This window comes from Protopterus annectens, chromosome 11.part0, assembly GCF_019279795.1.
Source record: "Protopterus annectens isolate FY-2018-M chromosome 11.part0, PAN1.0, whole genome shotgun sequence".
NCBI classification, from domain to species: Eukaryota; Metazoa; Chordata; order Ceratodontiformes; family Protopteridae; genus Protopterus; species Protopterus annectens.
The window spans coordinates 1,095,389,245-1,095,412,005 of NC_056745.1; the positions used below are offsets into that span (position 1 = coordinate 1,095,389,245).

General features: G+C 38.4%; 1 protein-coding gene across 1 annotated transcript in view; it reads right to left on the reverse strand.

Annotated features, from left to right (window-relative positions):
- Positions 1-22,761, reverse strand: part of TMTC2 (transmembrane O-mannosyltransferase targeting cadherins 2) — a 1,891,588-nt gene that overhangs the window by 1,472,480 nt on the left and 396,347 nt on the right. The window lies entirely within an intron of this gene.

Sequence of the window (22,761 nt, forward strand, 5' to 3'; positions counted from 1 at the left end):
CTGTTGATAAATAGTATATCAATGCTCAAGTCACTGCTACATTATAAAGATAACTTTTAAAGAGCTGTATATAATGCCTTAACACTGCAATTCTCCACTAGAATTGTTTTGAAGAAAATCCCACTTTGCCTGTCTTGAAAAACAGGCCTGCACTCAGCAGGATCCACATCATCACAAAATGAAAACAAATTAATGCTTTTTAAGACAGCAAAGAGAAACTCATTGCAAAAATATATCTCAGGTCTAGGAAAAGTTAACACCAAAACACAGAAAGAAGGTCTCTTTCAGGTGTACTGATAGTATACCACAGTTATACTATACTATGTCATACTATGCCAACATACATGGCATCGGTGGAGTACATGCACAATCTTCCCACACTTCCACAGTAATCTTCAGGCATTCTAAATATATAGACACATGCATGCAACTCAAGCATAGGCCATGTAACACAGTATTCATGCAGTCTGAGTACCACATGTAATAATGTCAGGTAACTTCATGTATCCCTTTATATATGTACAGCTTTGAAAACAGAGATATCATTCAAGAATTCATTTTGTATTGCATTGTATGCTTCCTTAATTCATCTTCAGCATTTTACTTTAATTTCGCTGAAATGAGGTATATCTTAGGTTATAATACATTTAGCTTTCTTTATAACAATGGTGTCTTGCTAACAAAAAGACTTATTCTTCTTCTTCCGGCTTTTCCCGGTTAGGGGAGACTAATCAGGAAAAAAGTCTTCATTACAGTAAATGGATTGAAACATGCCATATTTCAAAATAAAGTACATAAGAGTACATTGAGAAGTGCTGTATTATACTTATTTTTATGGCTTTAAAATGTGCAAAACATCAACTGACATCAAAATGCATTCATCAGATGTCAACCCAGCTTGAAATCTTTATTACTTATATCAATGTTTTCAATCAACCCTTTTACACAGATATTTGCTACTTCAGTTACTGTCAGCCAATGATCATACAGTTTTTTATTTTATTTTATGCTTTGTTGTCTGCATTAGTGCCATTAGGCCAGCAGTCTCTTTTTAGCTAGCTCTGTAAGGGACTGCCCTCAAAGTGAAGTGTGTGAATTCCTTGGTCGTCAGTATTAATAATTTGGCTCTGTGGTTGTTCACTGACAGTACTGTTCGCTTCCTATACACTGTTAAGGCCAAACACCTTTTGTTTATCATTTTATTCACAAAAGTGGTGTAAATCAAAGGACAATAACCCTTGTCCCTGACATAGGTTATTGACATATTCTCCTTCAATCTACTATCTACTCTGTTTTCCTTCCATGATCTATTCCATTCTACTATCTACTGTATTTTCCTTCTATCTACTACCTACTCCATTCTCTATGGATAACTCTTTATGCATATTTTTGCATGTATTTTTAAGCATCTGTATGTTCATGTATTGCCAGTATTGTACTGTATAATGCTTTATCTCTAAAGATAATTCTATATGCATACTTTAGCATGTATATTCTTAAGTACATTAGCATTGTGCATATTGCTGTACTGTCAATGTTTTATTATGTGTGGAGCTTTTCTCCCCGGGCCTCCACTGAAAATGGGCAATTTGCCCAGTCGGACTCTCCCGGTAAACAAATGTAAAATAAATAAAATAAATAAATTGTAATTAGTGACATAGGGTGGGATTATAACCCTGAGTACATCATCCTTATTACATTTGCTGCTTTATTATGGAATAATAAATAAGGTTTATAATCTTTTGGATATTTTCACCAACTTATAAGTAACCAAAATCACAGATAAAATGACTTTCATCATACATGATATTTCTCAGCATATTTTAAAATAGTGACTAGTACACATTCAGAACAAGTAATATGAAGGTGACACCATAGTCGATTTAACCATTCATCCAGAACAGAAAACTTTTTTACAGAAGCAGAAAATTGAACATCAGAAATTTTAAATAAGGTTTCATTACTTTCTACTACATTGTTGAAAAAAAGCTGTAGTACATAACTTTCTGTCATTTTTGTCATGATTCTACACTGTCTTATTGAATCCCATCTGTCTGACGTGTCGACAAGAAACCAGTATAAACATTCATTTGAAGCTAGACAGCAAGGAAAGAAACAGGAAACTGGAAACTGTGATGCAGTCAATGTTGAGGAGTGATAGGCCAGTGAGTTCCCATATGACAGAGCAACAGAAGACACAGGATGAAACTGAAGAGAATGTGCCACAGGAAGATGCTATGGAACTTTCTATAAAATGCCCACAGGAAATGGAAGAAAAGGAGTCAAGAGAAGAGTTGCTTGATTTAATAGACAAAGATAGATATATCAAGATCAATGAGAGAAATAGACTGCAGAAGGTTAATAAAACCCCAAAAGTCAGAAGCTTGATAAAACAAATGAACACAGTAATTACCACTATCCATAGAGACCCATGCAATATAACAGAAGTAAACAGAATATATTACTGTGCTGCTAAATTAATAACTGATAAAGTTCTACCACAGGAACATAGGGTAGCGAGGGAAAAGAGGGGGCAACAGTGAATACCATCATGGAAATATCGAATAGAAAAAAACTATAAAGCAGCTAAGACCAGAAGTATCATTGTTAGAAGATTATAGAAGAGGGAACAGATCAATGAAAATATTAAGAAAGATGTGATAAAAGTAATGCGTGGAATTAGAACAGACCAAGATCTATTATGCACTATTGGAGATAAACTAAAAATTACAAAACAGGAGGAAAGACTTTGAAGATACGAAGATAACTATAAGGGAAAAGCACAAAATAAATAAATTATTAATGACCCAAAAAAAGTTTTATAGAGAACTGGGAAGTAAGGTAAAAGGAATAGATGTTGATGTTGTTGTTGTTTGTCTTTCGGCTTTTCCCGATAAGGGGTCGACACAGCGGGACTCCGGTCCGCTAGTGATTGGCAGTAGATTTTTATGTAACTCCGAGGTGCCAGCTCGACACCCAACCTTCAACGAAGGCATGCCCATTTATGCACACATGTCTTTTGAACGCTACCCAACCACGGGGAGGACATGCAGACTCCACAGAGAAGGCACTCCCAAGCCCAGCCAAGAATCGAACGGGAGAACCTTTTGCTGTGAGGTAACAACGCTACCGACGTACCACCATGGCACTTGTAAAAGGAATAGACAGACCGCCAAAAAAAGAGGAAGTAGATACATTTTGGAGAAGTATCTATGAAGATCCTGTGGAGCATAAAGAGGCTAAATGGACAGAAGAAGTAAAAGAGAGAATAAGAAGTTTAAAGGTACAGGATATGAAATGGGATGAAGTAACAGCCAGAGAGATTGAAATAAAGTTGAGAAAAGCCTCTAACTGGAAAACCCCGGCCCAGATGCAGTGCCTAACTTTTGGCTTAAAGTATTAACTTCTTTGCAAGATGATTTAGCCATGAGTAAGAGCTATTTATATATGCACCCGGAACACACACTGCACTGGTTAACAACAGGAAAAACAATGCTCTTACTTAAGAGTGAACCTGCAAGCTACCGTAAAAATTATAGACCAATAACTTGCCTTCTGACAACATACAAATTATACACTGGAATTGACGCTGACAGAGTTTATAGTCATTTAGAAGAAAACTCAATTATGGCAGTAGAACAAAAGGGCAATAAAAGAAAGTCATAAGGAACAAAGGACCATTTGTTGTTAAACAAAGTTATAGTGGAGAATTGGAAGAAGGGGAAGAACCTAAGTATGGCATGGATTGACTACAAAAAAGCATTTAATAGTATCCCACATTCATGGATAAGAGTACTTAAAAATGTATAAGATACACCATACACCGATTGATTACATTACAGCAACCATGAAACAGTGACAGACCACTTTGCAATTAGGCCATGCTAAAGGACAGATTATTATCACAGGGAATAAAATTCAAAGGGGGATATTCCAGGGCGACTCTCTGTCACCCTTGTTATTCTGCCTAGCCATTAACCTGCTTACTTAACAGCCTAGGCCATGCCTACAATTTGGCTTCTAGAAAACAACAAAGTCTAATGACTTCTCATCTTCTCTTTGTTGATGATTTAAAATTGTATAGCTCATCAGATGAGGAACTGAAAGCACAGCTGCAGGTTGTCAAAACTTTTTCTGATGATATTGGAATGTCATTTGGTCTTGATAAATGTGCAAAAGCAACCTTTAAAAAAGGAAAATTGCAGCACCAGGAAAACATCAGTTTGGGACAAGAATGTGATATAAAAGAACTTGAGCAAGAGGGAGTGTATAAATACTTGGGAATTGATGAAGGATCAGCAATAAAACATGAGCAAATGCAAAAAAGGCTTAGTAAGGAGTACTTTATAAGACTTAAATTAATCCTGAAAACAGCAATGACACCTAGGAACAAGATCCAAACTATAAATCAATTTGCTCTTCCTGTCCTAACTTATAGTTTTGGAGTGATTGACTGGCCCCAAAAAGTGTTAGATAGATTGGATATCAAAACAAGAAGGATGCTTCATGCTCACTAAATGATTTATAAAAGTCAGTGTATATCAACATTATATATCCCCGTTCTGAAGGAGAGATGGGCTTCCTTGAAATTGATTACATGTATAAATCTGCAATCGTGGGACTCCACATATATCTATTGACCTCACAAGATCCAAATGTGGTGAAAGTTTTGAAACATGAGGAGAATAAATCTGACAAGCAAAATCTGAGGGTAATGCTACTCAATGCTAGAAGTCTAAACCTCAAAATGCACTCACTCGAGGCACTCGTTAAAATGGAGAACATTGACATCTGTGCAGTGACAGAGACCTGGTTCAAAGCTCCAGAGAGCACCCCTGCATTACCAGGCTTCAATTCATACCACACCTTTCGGCCACCTAACCCAGAAAGAAGCACTAAAGGTGGAGCCATGTCCATATTCATTAAGGATATCCACACCTCCAGGCTAGTTGCACAGCATAATGCATCCGAGATTATCCAAGTGCAACTAACTCTGGGCAAGACCGCAATCCAAATTGTAGCTTGCTACAGACCCCCACCATGCCCCAGGATTCACACTCCTCATTTCTTGATACACTGGAAAGTATTAGGGTACAACCCAACACCCTAATAATGGGCGATTTCAACTACCCCACCATTAACTGGGAAAACTACTCATGTACCAACTCTTTGCTCAACGTTTTCTAGAATTCATAAATTCCAATGCCTTGGATCAACTTATTCACACCCCCACCAGGGGCAGCAATATCCTAGACCTGGTCATTACCAACATGGGAAACCGGTGTTCCACACCAGAGGTCAATTCCTCGTTGGTCAGATCCGACCACAAGCTAATCACCCTAGACATCCACATCCCACCCCCAGCCCCAATTAGGGAAACCATCGTAAAAAACTTCTCAAAAGCCAACTTCACACTTCTTAAGACAGAAGTGGCAAACTTCATGACACCCATGCAAATGGACAATAGAGGTATGACTGCCGAATCCTACACAAATGCACTTTATAAGCACTTACACGAGTGCATGGATCATGCTATCCCTAATAGAACCAAGATGTTATCCTCCAAAATAAGGAAGCCAATCTGGTGGTCCTCTGCCATAAATAAACTCTACAACAGAAGAAAGAAACTGTTGCAAAAAAGAGTAAAATCCCATGACTGGAGGAACTCCCTGGTCAGCCTCAGTAAGAAGCTGAGATCCCTCATAAAATCCTCCAAAGCTAGTTACGAAAACAAAATTGCCACTGACTCTAAAGACAACCACAAAGCATTCTATAGCTATGTCAAGAATCTAAATGGGTACACTCAGATCTGCTCTGAGTTACAGCATAATGGCACTAAATATACAGAACCAACTGATATTGCCAATATCCTAGCATATAGGTTCAGTGCTAACTTTACCCCCCTCTCACCCCCTAGAGGGCTCTATACCGGAAGAATGCAAAGTTCCTATAATCATGGCTGCAGAGGTAAAAAACACACTCTCCAAAGCCAAGAACACAGCATCCATGGGACCTGACAATATCCCAGGCTGCGTTCTACATGAACTACAGAATGAACTGGCACCCTACCTAAGTACCATGTTCAATCATAGCCTCACCTCAGGCTTTGTACCCACTGAATGGTGCACCGCGACAGTTATCCCACTCCACAAAGGGGGAGCCACGACGGCCCCCGGGAACTACCGCCCCATTAGCCTGATGAGCCTGGTCTGCAAGGCCATGGAACGTATCATCGAGGAACTCATAAACAAAGACATTGGTAATCTCCAAACTCTGGACCCTACTCAGTTTGGATTTGTAAAAGGCAGATCATGTCTCCTAAACCTGATTGACTTCTTTGAAGCAGTCACCAAAGCCATAGATGAGGGTAAAATGGTTTACACAGCTTAACTAGATCTCGCCAAGGCTTTCAATACCATCCCCCACTCTGGAATTATAGATAAGCTCACTAAACTAGGTATAAATCCCTATGTCACAAGATGGGTTGCCAACTGGCTCACGGACAGAACCCACACTGTGAAAGTAGCGGATTCCAAATCCGACATCAGACCAGTGACAAGTGGAGTATCACAGGGTTCAGTCCTGGGTCCTCCCCTGTTTGGAATCTACTTCTCTGAAGTGCAGGCCAACACAGAAGGTCTTTGGCTAACAAAGTTTGCAGATGACTGCAAACTAGGAACCATAATCGAAACTCCTAATGATGTGGACAAACTACAAAAGGGCCTCACTGAGACAGATAGCTGGTGTCAAAGCCATGGCCTGAAGCTCAATGCCAAAAAGTGTACTGTCATCCCCTTTGGTAAAAACTCTGTACCCATGAGCTACCACATAGCTGGTAGTCTACTTAATGCCGGAAATGTGATAAGAGACCTTGGAACACAGGTGGACAGTAGTCTCTCCTTTGATAATCACATCGCCACAGTGGTCAGGAAATCCTTCTACGTAGCTCATCTCATCACAAAAAGATTCTCATCCAGAAAAAAAGAGGTCATTGTTCCCTTCTACTCATCACTCATTAACCCATTATAGAGTACAACGCCCCTTTTGGTATGTACCTCACAAGACATCTACAACAACTGGAAAGACCACAGAAATACCTCACAAAGAGGATTAATGGCTTCACACAGATGCCCTATGCAGACCGTCTCAAAAAACTACAGCTTTACCCCATCACATATCGCCTACTCAGGGGCGATCTCTGCCTGACATACAAAGCTATGTCAAACCCAGAGCTGCTGGACATGCTCCACTTAAAGAAATCCCAATCCCTCCGAGCTACATGCTCTAGGGATCTTAACCTTGTCACCACAATAAACAGAACATGCTGGAGGGATAGATTCTTGTCCCAGAGACTTCCCATACTCTGGAACAGACTACCTATCTATGTCAAACAGAGCTCCTCATTAGCACTCTTCAAGAAAAATCTTGATGATTGGATGGGAAATGGGAAATTCACCCCGGGGCTCACTTCTGTGGCTCTGCTTGACAGGGGCACAGGAAAATAATTTTCTTGGGTGGCGAAAGCCAGGGTACATTTTTTGGCTAGGCTTGTATGGGCCCTAGGGCCGATAGCCTAGTACCTACCTATGAACCTATAAACAAATAAAAAAGTGGTTTTGCATTCCACCCCTGGCTTAAAATTATGAATTTCAGAGTTATATAACCCTGGAGAAAACTAAAAGGCTAACAATAATGAACTCACTGTCATCACAACAATAAAAGCTCAACCAAAAGTGATTCACAAGGAAATTCAGCAACTGGCACATTGCAGTTTCATGAAATGTACTCAAGAAGTTGCAACTTCATCCAGTTTACATTCAGACAGGGATAAGGACAACCTCTTTTAGTCATGTCAGTCAATCAGCATTTAGACAGGTATAAGGACAACCTCTTTTAGTCATGTCAGTCAATCAGCATTTAGACAGGGATAAGGACAACCTCTTTTAGTCATGTCAGTCAATCAGACAGTTGGTGCTGGGAGCATTCATGTACAGTTTACTAAAACTAGTAAATTACAGAACTCCAGAATTAAAACCTTTTACAATATATATTAAATACAGCCAGTTGTTATGCAGCATTCCAGTTAATGACCTTGCCCTGTGTTACAACATGGAGACTAGTTAAAATGAACTGCAGTGTAATCCCTGCCCATACATTACTGTTTAACCACACAAATAGTACAACAGTTTTAAAACAAACAATGCACTTTTCAGTACCTCCTCAGTCCACCCCTTGATCAAGAACCAGTTATCCATAAACGTTAGGAACATTTAAAATACCCACTCTGTTTCAGATGAAATTAGGTCTAGGGTACCATCTCCATGGCATGCAGAGGTGGAATCCTGAACCATGTTCAGATAGTAGTTTTGGAGAGGGTGGCATCCGACGGGAGGATGGGAGTTAGTGGTAACTGTCACTTTGCCCAGCTATGAGGAAGAGAAAGAAGAGTACCTAGGGGCCATGCATTCCTATACTGTATTTCAGGTAGGGACTAAATACCTTGCATAGGTGTCAGGCCTGCCTGACAGGTTAACACCTTGTGTGCATGACAGACATTCACATGCTAAACACATTTCTTTCTGAGCCCTGAAGCACTACCCAGAACATATGTAAGATGCAACAGTGCCAAATGCTTCCAGAAAATGAAGCAGAGCCACCATAGATAACCCCCAACAATCAACTCTCATGCCCTGTATCAGTAGCTATGGCCAGCTGGTATGAGGAAATGGAAGAGTCATCATGGCATCTTAAGAGGGCTAGACTGTCAATTGGGCCAATAAAAACAAAATGGGACTAGAACACTAGTGAGGGAAGTGGTTCTACAAATCCAAAATGCAAAAATAGCTAGAGCAGACTAATTCTGAGCCATGTTACTTGAACCATATGAGCTGAACCTCCTTTTTCTGCAGCCATTTTTTTTCTTTTTTTTTTTTGTAAATGAGTCTATACGTAGCTCTTCAAATGGCAAAACACAATCCAGTATGACATTTGCACAATTTCTACTTTTTGTGTGGACAAAGCACCCCACATCACTTAGATCATCTGCAAGGTCGCTGCATCTTTCAGGAAAGCCTTTTCCACTATATAGTTACTACCTTCAATCAATGTGAGATCCATGTAAGTGTGCACTAGCACACATACCTGGTCCTTCTGCTCATGTATTCCAAATGACACCCAAAAAAAGAAGAAACTGAACATCAGGTACACAATAAAACATTAATTACTAATTTCAATATGCTTTAAGTTATCATATCAAAATCAACTATATGATATGCAACAGTATAATTGCATGATTAAAATGAATGAAGTAGTAGACATTTTCCCCTCACAGAAGTGGTTTGCTGATGTTTACATGAAGTTTGAAGATATAAGAACGTATCATATAAAAAGAATGTGAAAATGCCAGCTCTTATGGTATCCCAATATATTCAGAAAGAAACAGACTTACAAACATGCTGGTATGACTAATGCCCTAAGCCTACTATTCAATGCTCATGACTCATTGCCTTTCATAGGTGACATACTGTGCATGTGAAAGAACAACCACTCAATGGCTTAAAAAAATTACAGCAAGTGGGAAAATGGAGTGGGCTAATAAAGGACAATCCTTGTTTCTCTGACATCAAGTAAAACTGTGTACCTTTCCATGTGGCATACACTGTGTACCTTTCCATGTGGCATATACTGTGTACCTTTCCACGTGGCATACACTGTGTACCTTTCCACGTGGCATACACTGTGTACCTTTCCATGTGGCATACATTATGCACCTTTCCATGTGGCATACACTGTGTAGCTTTCCATGTGGCATACACTGTGAACTTGCTCTTCTACCTACGGGGATATAACTCCCACATTACCATACAACAGACCAATGCACTTCCAATTTCATTAACCACCATCTATGACCCCATGACCCCATGTCAAGAATTCTAACAAATTACAGTAGAGTGTCGACTATCCAAACTAATTGGAACCTAGGGTAGTTTAGATAATCAAAAATATAATTGAACCAGATACAAAAATTCTAAAATCTTGCTTTTTTCTGCATGCATGAATATACTTTTCAACCATTCAGCGATTCCAGTGGACAATAAAGAATATTTTTCACATACGAGCTGGCTACAAACTTAAAAAATATGCTTAAGTGAATACGTATAATGTTTACGCCTTCAGACTTTATGATTTTTCCTACCCAAATCGTTGGAAGGCTGGTTCAGATAATTGACATTTTGGATAACTGGCATTCTGATAACCTACTCTCTACTGTACGACTAGTTGATGCAATACTCCTGCCTATAAGGTTTTATTATTTCCCCACTGAGTAACAAAAGTGTGTCCTTTGCTGTTTTCCTCCTCTGTATCTGTCAATAAAAGCTCTTGTCCTCGGGCTGTCATGCAAGCAATCATGTTTTTTACTATTCTCTTTCTGGTCCCAAGCCCATGCTATCCCTACAGCTACCATTCCACATGCTGCACTGAAGCAGGGATTGCAATGTGAGTCCTCTTGGATACATGCATGCTTCCCACATGCATTACCTCAGCTACAATTCAATGCAGTGCCGAGCTGTCCTTATATATTGCTGATGCAATGCTGTCTGGTGCATTCAGCTAGCCACTAGCAGGGGGCTACCAGCATGATGGATGCAGCAGCCTCCTTCCCCCCAGAATGTGTAAAGGTGGCACCTTCACCCACCTACCCTGATCAGCTTCTCCAGCATCAGGTCAGTAACTGATAATCTGTCACAAGGCAGTTAATTTCTCTGGGTCATAGAACTGGCTACAAATATCATTAATGATTTTGTGTCTTAAAAATTCAGCAACAGGTCATTCGTTTATCAATATTTTGTTATGCAGCTTGTCTTAATGAGTTAGAGTCCATTTTGAGTAGATGCCTCAGCAGAAAAGGCTCATTATATAATTTCATTAAAATAAGATGGTGTAACAGAATAGAAGAAGAATATCATTGGCTGGCAAAAATAAGACAATAAAGTGAAATAAAAAGACTTTAGCAATGGTCTTTAAGTTTACAGGCAGAAGAACAAATTATACATATTACACAAAGGTATTAACTGTGGAGCAGACAATTTAACTCTCATGTCAGGGACAGGTAAGCATAAAGACAATGGTGCCAGGTAGTGTCAGTCTGATATACTCCAGAAGTGAGCATATGTAATTTTTTCAATTCAGATTTATTATGGTACATGCCCTTGATGTCAAGGGGTAGTTTAGTCCAGGTGCCAACTATGTAGTTTTAGCATCACTTTAAGAGTTACAGTTTCAATTTTGTTTATCAAGTGACTACCAGAGCCATCTGGTTGTGGATCTAAGCCCATCTGGATGGGCCTGCGAGCACACCTCTCAAGTCTGTAGATTTTCACAGAATATCTAGATTTTTGCCTCATATTTTTTCATCTGTTCCTCATAGAATTTGTGTTTTTTTCTGTCAAGTCACTAAGAATTGAAGTCACTGAATAAAAGCATCCATTTGAGCTTCAGACTTAATATCCTTCAGAAAATGCATGGTAATAAATCTTAGATATTCTAGCAACTTTCTAAGTTTTTAAGAGCAATATTTAAAATATGTCTCTATTTTGGGGCATTTATCCTCACCATTATTTAAGGCTTTGTCCAGATTTCCTGAACTAAGAAGCAGACAGGTATGCTGTCTGTCTGTCTGGCTGGTTGTGCTGCAGTGCTGAATGGTGCAGTGGGATGAAAGTTCAGCATTGCAACAAAAATATAACAAATGGTGTAAAGAAACTCAATCAACAAACTTGAATAATTCACAGTGATGAGTCCCCAGTGGTACATAATAAGTCAAGTTAGCACACTTCAGATACCTGCATTCTAGCTTACTGATATCCTGTCAATCCACAATACAGTACAACACCATAAAAAAGTTTCAACAGTAAGACAGCGGCCAGAAACTCGTCTGACCCTTGCATTTGGAAGCATATACAACTTAATCTGATAAAAGTTACCTAACTTTTGACTACGTTTCTTGATTTTTTTTTATTTATTTGCTTATCGAGTGTTAAGAAGTCATTCAGTGTTACAACAAAATACGTAATGTTATCAATACAAGTTATTGTTCCACTGCGGAATGTAATAATGAAATCTAAGGAGTGGGGAGAGCAGTGGCACTTACTAAAAAATAAAATGGATTTAATCTTATAAGCAACCGGTGGAGCAAGTTGGAAAACTCTGCTTACAGTTTATCTCATACTGAAATGAGACACTTGGTCTTAAGCAGAAAGACTGTCATCCACATAGTGAGATGCAACCAGGTTGGCACAATTTAAATGCAGAATATTCTTATATATTTTAAAAAGACAGGACCTAAGGCTGGATCTCTGTGGAATCCAATTTTGTGAGGGAAATTCAGAAGATATTTCTGATCTCCCTTCCTGAATAATGCAGCAACAGTCTTGTCAGAGTGCAGAGAGGGAGGCAAATGGAATAGTGTCTTTGCCAGGACGGAAAAGGTGGTTAAGAATTTTGTAGAAGGACATCAAAAGAACTAAAGGGTCTTCATTTTGGTAAATAACCTTCACTTATGTTGCTCTATTGATTTTTTACAGTGAACTTGAGTTGCCTGTACATACAGAAAGAGGAATCAGGTCTATCCAGTAGGTCCTCGCATCTGCTGGCTTGTCCCCCAAGATTATAAACAGTTTCTGGGGACTGTAGCAGCTAGAAAAGGGGAACAAGTTTAAAGCTGAAAGACCTGAGAACCATAAGGTTATCTATAATACCAAAGATTGATTCAACAAATAAATTAAGAGTATTGTCAAAAGAAAGGGTGTTGACTGTGTGCCTTCCATTTACTTCCAGATCAACCCTGCTCTGATGTAATTCTTTCTCAAGGTTCTGACCCTAAGGAATCTATTAACTCTAAGCTCGTTGTCTGCCTATGAAATTTAAAGATGATATGATGATTGCTTTTACTGTTGTACAGAATGCCAACTGCTGAAGTAATGTTTGGGTAGGAAAATAGTCACCAGCTAAGAGAGGTTTTCTTTCCCACAGTTCCTTGCACACTGAGTTGGAACAGTTATTAGCTGAGCTCACAGATCAGCAGATGTTAACTAAGGCAATTCAGATGAAATGAGCCCAATCTGCACTGAAGTCCTCCAGGCACAGTACCTTATATTTGGTGTTCTCTACAATCCATGAAAGATGAAGCACAAGCAAGCTAATATGTTACTTATCTGGCATGTAGGCCCCTGTTAGTACAGCACTTTATTTTAATTATTGTACAAAAGAGACTTAATCATGAAGTCTTTTTGTCAATAATGCTGGAATCTGTAGGAAGCATTCACAGGACAATCATTACAGGAAAACATATACCTGTATCATGTATTTCTTCTTTAAAAAAAAAGTATTTTATTTTTATTTTAAACTGTTATTGACAGTCCTCCTCATAAGCACCTTTTCTCCTCTGTACCTGATATTGCCCTTACCATAAACCATATAACTCAACTCCCAAATGCAGAAAGCCACTAAAAGGATGCTGTTAAACCAAAATACCTTTCCTAAGTACACGCAAACCAAAGATTCAGAGAAGAGAATGGTAAATAACTTTGCCTTTTCTACGCAGGGAGAAAAGCTAACGCTTTCACTCCCACAAACACAGCATTCCTGATGTAGGGAGTATAACTTTAGGAATGCTGCAGATGGTCGCCTCTGACACAGATGGAGTACTGTTACTTTGCTGAAAGGTATTTTAAACTACAAAATCACCCCGTGTTGGATACGAATCCATGAAAATGTTATGTGCAAGATACAAACCCATAAAAAATGAAGTGTCTACAACAGGAAGGCATCATTTCTTCTGACTATAGTTCCTTCATTTGCAATTATTTTTCTATAGCCATTGTCTAACAAAAGCCAGTGTGTTTGTGTGTGTGTGAGAGTATGTGTGGGGGGAGGCTAGTTGTAGGTGTATATGTGTGTCTATGGATGGGTGTCTGCATGTTATTCAAAAGTCTGATGTTAAACAAACAAAAAAAAAAAATACCAGTATGTGACAGCCACACTGCAAAAATAAATCAACAGTTGAGGAGGCCAAAGTCTTGCTATTACTAGACATGTAAAAAACAAAAAACAGCCATGCATCTTGTAGGAACAACATAATTTCACTTAGTTGTCTGAAGTGTTATCCTCCTCTGAAAATATATCTCTACTTCAAAAAACAGAACTATGTGGAAATGATTGGTTTACGTATTAAGCATTACCAACACCCCCCCCCCAGTATCAAACATTCAAGTTTTTACATAACCTGAACATGTCACTTCAGGGATAGTCCATATACAATATAGATAGCCTGTAATTTTATTTCATGGTGTCTGAACTAGACCAGGATTGATGACAAAAGTTCCATATATTCAGAAACACAGAAAGATCTGAAAAGCATTCATGACTCGTGTTTTGTAAAAGATGAGCTTTTTCTTATTGACCATCCCCCTGCATGCTTGAAATGCTTCTTTGGTGGGGTTTGAAATGGAATAAGATGAGATGAGCCCATCATTATGTTGGAAAGAAAGGACAACAGAACAGTCTGTCACAGTCAGAGAATGATACAGACAAAGGGCCAGAACTGGTTGTGTGACAGGAGCCTGTACAAGGGAACAAGGCTTGCCCTTTCTTACTGAATGCATACAATGGCAGGCAGTCATTCAGGGAAAGTCATGTGTCCTCAATTATCACAGTTTAACAAGCAGTGCCTAGCTCTCCCATCATGCTCTCATACACACACACTGGGGGCAGTGCCTAGCTCTCCCATCATGCTCTCATACACACACACAGGGGTGGGGATGTTCTTTATAATAAAAATCAGTGTTTTGCTGCTATTAGGAAAGTAAGCAATATTCCATCTTCATACCAAAATGGACTGACAAAGTTTGTGATCTAAAGGGAACAAATATAACTTTATTAATGTCTAAATAAATACAGACTTCGATCTGCTTCAAGGTCTCTGTATTGCATATTTTTTATATACTGTAATTCTTACGAGTACAATTCTTCACAATCATAAAATGTAATATTTCTTGCATTACGGAATTAGTATAGTCATAGCCAAGCACACTGCCAGACAAATTAGCCTCCCATACGTCAGTAAAGTGTGCTAGGGCAAGATACAGGATTTAGTCCATTTATTTATTTTTGTTTCTGCATTTGGTAACTAGATAAGGGGCTGCTCCCTAAAAAATACAAATAAAAGGGTACAAAACCGAATAAATGGATGATGTGATTTGGTATGTTAAAGAAATAAAAAATCTTCACATACAATTGTACTGGGGTCAAACCACAAAACAAACATTGACTAAACTACTTTATTCTGCTTGCAAATTGGAGGCAACCTCATAACATATATACTGTATTTTTAAGCCCCCCAAAAGACATCAGCAAGAACTATATAATGATGAAACACTCTTGGCACTTTTGAGAAAAAATAAACAAATAAATATCATTCCACAGTGAAACTGAAACAGTTGAGGCATTCAACAGATCGGACCAAAATTCTTTTATTAATGCATCAAGAACTTATTACTGGACATAGTAAAAACATGTTATTACTGGACACAGTAAAAACATGATTTAATCTGTCTGTAAGGACCCGATTTATTTATTTGAAGTTTGGTAACCAGTTAAGAAGGCTTATCGGTTTGACACTTTTCAGCCATGACATGGACTCCAAAGGAGAAATTATGTTATGCAATTAAAACAAGTCAGTAACAAAAAATGGAAATACATCCTACATCTACAATAACAAAAGTGCACAGCAGAAGTAAATACACATAGAAAAGGGGTAGCAAGAAACAGCAACATTCACAATATTTCCAGCAATGTGAAAATATGGACAATACTTACAGTATTTACAGTGAAGAGCTTTTTTAACAGATTGACATCTATATGTAGTACTTGAAATATTCCAGTTACAATAAGTATACAAAAACAAAAAATTATGTGAAGGACCATTGGTGTAAATACAAACTTAATCAAGATAAAAAATAAAACAGTTTTAATATTAAATGCTTACTGAGATTAAATGTTAAATGACTGGACATAGGGGTGAAGTTTTTGGAAGAATATAATTGTGTGGTTATGGTTTCCTGTTCTAATGAAGTCTGTGAATAAAGAAAAAGTGTTTAACTTGAGTACAGGTGTTTCTTTTCATTAGGTGCATTTTTATTGTTGATACAGTAAGTATACAAGCCTACAGCAAGTTATACAGGGTTGTGAAAGCAGTTGTAGGCATTTTCTTCCAGATGTTCTTTTAGTTTAGTCTTGAAGCCATTCAATGTTATTTGAGAACTAATTTTCCAGGTAGCTGATTCCATGTTTAGGCCCCAGGTTAGTGAAGGCCCTTTCCCCTGTGATAGTGACAAAATATGGTTTCCCTAAGTAATGTCATCATCCTCCCTCACTCTCAATGAATATGCTGGTTCTCTTATTTGTAAGGTTGATGTTAGTGTGTGTGTGTGTGTGGAGGGTGTCACTGATCTAGCGTGATAGTATTTGAACAACTGAGTGCTAAGTAGCATAGTACCTTGGCTAGCAGCTGGTAGCCGGTGAAATTTCTTCAATAGATCACAACAGTGGATATGGCTGTTGGACAGAAGTAAAAACAAAACATTTTGAGTTTGCTTTCCATTCCCTGTAGTTTTTGTCAGATGGTGTACAGTGAAGTGTCAATAAAGATAAAGCATATTCAATTTGGGGAATGAAGAAATTTCTAGCTATAAACTCTGTCTGGAATTTGGGGATAATAGGTGTGACAGTTTGTACAAAATTTCAGTTGTGAAACTGTTTTGTTGACTGTCTTATCCTTATGCCCTAAGAATGTTAAGACAGGGTCAAACAGGACCTGATGTATAACTCCAGTACTAATTTTAAAAATCACGTGCTACACTTTTGCTGAACATTGTTCAGGAGGCAAACTGCAGAAATGTATTTATCGTTACCAATTCTGAAAATGCATTACATTCTAGCTTTTTCACAAGCAGTGCTCATTCTCAATTAAAAGCTTGGATCAGTCTTTAAGAAAATAACTGTTATGACCCTCTAAACAGAAATCTGGATGAAAGAATGTTTTAATAAAACTGATATACAAAAATTTCATTCAGTAATTGTTCTATGTCAGCTCAGAAGAGAACCATATCCTAATCCTTGCACTCAGTCTCAATGCACATAAAGCATAGAGCTCGCACGCGCACGTGTGTATGCGTGTGTGTTTTCCTTTATGTTCTAATGATACAGTTATGTACTAGCGAGGTTACCAAATCTTTTCAAGTCCATAAAGAAACACATTAGCTGAAGTTAGTGAATTAATTCCAAATCAAGATATTTACTGACACCGTGGTGGTGCAGAGGTTAGCGTTGTCACCTTACAGCAAGATGTTCTCGAGTTCAATTCTTGGCTGAAGCACCTTCTGTGCGGAGTCTGCATGTCCTCCCTGCGGTCGAGTGAGTTTTAAAAACATGCAGTAGGTGCGTGGGTGCATGTGCCTTCTGTGCAGCATGGGCACAGAGTTGGCAACTCAACACAGTAAAAACTTCACTGTCAATCAATCTGCGGACCGGTGATCCGTTGTGGCCACCCCTAACAGGAGAAGCTGAAAGACATTGCTTTACTGATACCATTTATTAAGAATACTACAATTCCAAGCCAAGATATTTATTGACATAGGTCAGTAAAAAAGCTAAATTAGTGAGAGACAAGCTACACCAAATATCTCATGCCTTTTTACAATATTAACCACAAGATGTGAATTCCAGTACATTAGAAGTGTCTGTGAATATTTTTCAACTTACATGCTCATTGCAGGCATACTTTGAGCTGAGAGGAAATACATTAGCTCAAATCGGTGAGTCACCAATGTGCAATGACAATTCATGTCCTGTTTATTTCAGAGTTGTGTTTATGCAGCCTTTAGCAAACCATCCACCACAAAGTCATGAGGATAGCTTACTCAGAAACACTGCACAAATAATTTCCAAACAATTGTGTGCATTTTCAAATCTGGCAGCCAGACACTCAGTAATTTTGTATTTCATGCACTTGTATGTTGTCAAGTTACAGAATCATTTTAAACAAAGCCAGCAGGCTACTTACTGGGGATTACGCTGTGAATGACCTGCGCTCAAAAGACCCAGCTTTGATTCTCACCTCTCATCTCATCATCTCACTATCTATGCCTGTTGTCACTATCACCATGCATTGCTCTATAAGACACAGTGAGAACATACACAGGGCCGGTGTTAGCATTTTGGGGGCCCCCAGCAAATGTCAAGTTGGGGGCCCCCTAGGCACTTCCAGTATAAGCATCATCCTAACAATGCCATCCATCCTAAGCAACCTTTTATTTCATGCTGCAAACTTTTAGGAACATTATCCACAGACAGACCTGCAGCTACAAGCTTTTACATTACAACAGGCCTATGTATCACACTATCACTATGTTGAGCTGTCTAACAAAGGGGCAGTTAGAGTTACTGACACTTAGTTGCAACAGTGATACATTGCAACAAGTCTATGTACATGTCTGGACTTAAAGTGAAATGATGACTGGACCTACATTTCAACACCCCCCCCCCCACACACACACACACCCTCCAGTCCTCTCCTCTGATTTGCACTCCTTTTGGGCTCCCCATACCATCCACGTTACCTTTTTCTTCCTTTTCTCACCTTTTGCCTTACTCTAAGCTTTTTCAAGAAGCCATAACTTTCTATATGCTCTGAAGTGCATTTTACACAACCTTTTCATCCAATAATAGCTTGAACAGAAATTATGATTAAGGAAAGAAATGCACTGTTGTGGTTCAGCTTTAGTTTTCCTTGCATCCTTCAACACACCTTTCCTGAACAAGACAGCCCAGTAATAACCATTTAGGAAATAACTCAAGTCAAGGCCCAAGAAGCCACAGGTTTACAGATGGTCTGGGATGCATTTTAGAGCATTTTCTCAACATTTTACTCCAATGGTTGCCTAAATAAAAATTATGAAGAAAAAAAGAATTGCTGTCTTATTTTTTTCTTTCAAGGCATAATTTATGCCCAAGGCTTATTTTTCAAAGCTGACAAAATTGTAGCTTACAGTAAACTAACAAGCCAGTAGTTGTGAGAATATTTAAGTGTTATCTGGAAATACTGCCTACCTCCCTAACCCTCTAAAAAAGACAAGTCATTGCCTATGCATCCCTCTGGTGTTTGACTGGGATGAAAGCAGAGATTTAAATTGCTGTTGTCATATATTTCAAGTGACTGATGATATACATATACATAGCATGTTCTTCATTCTAGCCATCAAAGGTAGCCACATGTATATGTGCCTAGTATGTGATTGTGAGAATGATTTCAGTAATATTCAAATTTGTTGCTCCTAGACAGTACACCTCTCTTACACAAGCTATAGTAACCTTCTTTGTACACCTCTGAGGTCTGTGAGAAACACTGCCCTCAGCTCAAACACAAGCTATAATGACTTCATCTGCATACCTCTAAGGTTTGACTGTGATGAAAATTAAAGATGTAATATCCACACAATCTCTAGCCCCACGTAACCTGTAGCAGCTTTATGTACACACATGCATTTGAGCAGGGCTGGTTTTATAATGGGTGTGGTTGTAAACAGAGGCTATTATTAGCTTTATCCTAAAAGGGTCATATCTCAGCACCATTCAGGTTAAACAACGTATTCAGAAAATTGATACATTTTTCTCCAACAAGCAACAGCTTTGGTGGGGCCCCCCACAGAGTCAAGGATGATAAAGGGAGTCCCCATTATCTATTTAGACAGTCTGGTGAGTGGGTACAACCAGACTCCAAGAATATCTAAGTGTCTGAATGTTCTGTGATATATGTTCTGTCTTACTTTCAAAATATAATTACTTGTTAGGTACATTTTTTACTGATACACAGAAGAATAACGTCTGTGTCCTGGCATTATTGGGTGCATGCACAGATAAAAATCATTGATTTTTTTACACACACACACACACACACACGCGCGCGCGCACACACACACACACACACACACACACACACACACACACATGCATGCATAAGCCACAGCAGTACTAGTTATGTACTTAATTTCAGCAAACAGCAATGCCTTGTGCAACATTGGTACTGCCACACCAGATTAGTCACTGCTGTTTAGCAGTCGTCAAACAGCAGAAGCGGTAAGACTTATCTCATTGAGGAGTAATGCATACGTGTCACTGTCCCTACTTTCACAGACCTTCCCTGATTTTGTTCATACTTTTGCTTTATCCTTCGTAAAAAGTCTGATTTGCTGGTAAATCATTCAGGATTACAAACAGTCAATTAATCCAGAAATCTGAGTTTTATACTTATTGTCCAAAAATAGATGTTGATGCAAAATATGTTATTCTAGTAACTTTTTAAGTGACTTAGAGAAATATTTAAGCATATTTATGATTCTGAGCATTTATTCTATTATTTTTGGGATTGTACTGAATTCTTAAGCAAAGAAATTGAGTTATAGAATCTGGTGTTCTGGTATTAGTTATAAAACTACCTGAAAGAGAAACTATCCCTGATGATCGGAAGCATCAGCTCTTCTTAAAATCCAAAGTTTGCACTGAGGTAAGTCACTCTGGGCTGCTGATCCCTCTAGTGTTTATATTGTTCATGTTCATTATCAGCTTCATCCTAACAAGGTCATATCACAGCCCCGTTCATGTTAAAGTGCATAATTAGGAAATTAATAATTTTTTCATTCCTCATTTTTCCCCAATCAGCAGCAGCTTTCATGGGGCCCCACACACAGACAAAGATGATTAAGGGGGCCCCCCTGCAGCCATGGTTTTGCAGGGACTAAAAGCTGGCTATGTAATTAGTTTTAGTGAAGAAAATGTCCAAAAGCAGGGTTTAACTAAGCCAGGAGCACTATGTCAGTAGTAAAATATTTAATGGCATTCTGATGCCTGTTACTTGACAAAACACTGTTACTACAACCAGAAATATCTTTGAATTTTAAGGGAGATATAAATAAGAGTTATTACCCTCATAGTTTATTAAGTATGCAAGACTGCTGCACTAGCTTTTGTTGGTTTTACAGATGTAACAAAATATCAGGATAAGATAACTTGCTGTGGTTGGGGGCCCCCAGGGAACAGGAGGGCCCCAGCTACCGCAGGGTTCGCTGGTGCCTAAAACCGGCTATGAAACTATGTATCCTAAAATCAGAATCAGCTTCCCTAATTAAGCATGATATCTGTTCTGCTTAAAATTATTTGTGCACAAAATCTACTCTTCATAACTTGTTTCACAACATAATTTTTATTACCCCTATTACTAAATAAAACCATTTCTTTAATAGTCTTAATGTCTCACAATATTATCACAGCCACCAACAACAGGTTTTCAGCTCACCCACTGTGTCATTTTTTACTCATCAAAAGTTTTACAACACAGAACTTTGAAAAGTCGTCTGCATACATGGACTGGACCTATTGTCAATTTGTTATGTCAGAAATAATTGTATTCACAAAGAAGTATATGAATTCAGAGAAAGTGAGAGAGAAAACAAAGTTACTGCTGCCATTTACTTGTTTCTGAAATGTTTCAGAAAACAATCCCACAAGGAACAGCGTGTACATGTAACAACATATGTAGTACGGTCAAATATGCTACAGTTAACCATTCATTTGCTTGTCATACTATATTAGACTATTGAAATGCAAATCATATTATACACTTGCTTTCAGACTGGGCTGTCATCCCATATTTTAGAATGTGGCATTGCCTGAGCACATCACACTATAGTTGTCACATGTAGTTTTAAAAAATGAGCATGAATCCAACACCATGCAGTCTAGGCAAAGTATAAAAAAGGTTCCAGATGAAATTCCAAGGATAAGAATTGTGATTCTCAGAACAGGAATTGTTTATGTGGAAAGAAATATGAGATACAAAAATAGTATGCATGGGCATTAGAACTATCTTAATTTAGACACATGGGGTGCAGTGTGTGAAACCCCACAAAAACACTTTAGTGGTATAGTTTCAAATTTTGCATTTGCTCTATTACAGTCACAGCTTATGTTTGTTTCTGAGTTGCAAGAATCACAGTTACAGGCCGTGTACTTTTGAATAAGGAGCCTATTAAAAAACGTTTAGCAGTATTATGCTCCAAAGGTGTATGTATACACCATGCCCTGAATACCTGTTTCAGTAGCTGTTGTAAATTCCAAAACTCGAAATGTGAGATCCAGAAAAGTGAGACTGAATATCTCTTATGGCTGATCTTTAAAGGAAAGGATTAAGGCCCAGAGGTAAATATTAACTGCTTCCTGAAGTGAAGAAGCATGGTTAATTCATTTTGCTTCCACTTGCTTCCTATATGACTGAACAATTCATCTGACATTCCCAAATCACCCTGAAATGGGGCACATGTCCAGTGGGTTTACCTGGTTAACAAATGTATTAAAAACAATTTGTGGTAAAACGGAGAATTTTACTAAGTCACAGATTGCTATGCTGTGGTGTATTCCTTTTTCTCTGAAGTATGGTGATCTTACAGTTGGCATACAGAAATGGTGGGGGTGTGCAAGGCTGCTCGTCCCCTCCACCCCAACAAAAAAATAACTTTAAAGAAGAATAAAGATTGTGGAATTTCACTGCTCTCCTTTACTCACATTGTTTTTCTTTCATAATTCCAGGATTTGCAATTACAGGTCTTCAAATTACAATATGGAGTCATACATTTCACTTATCATTCTAAT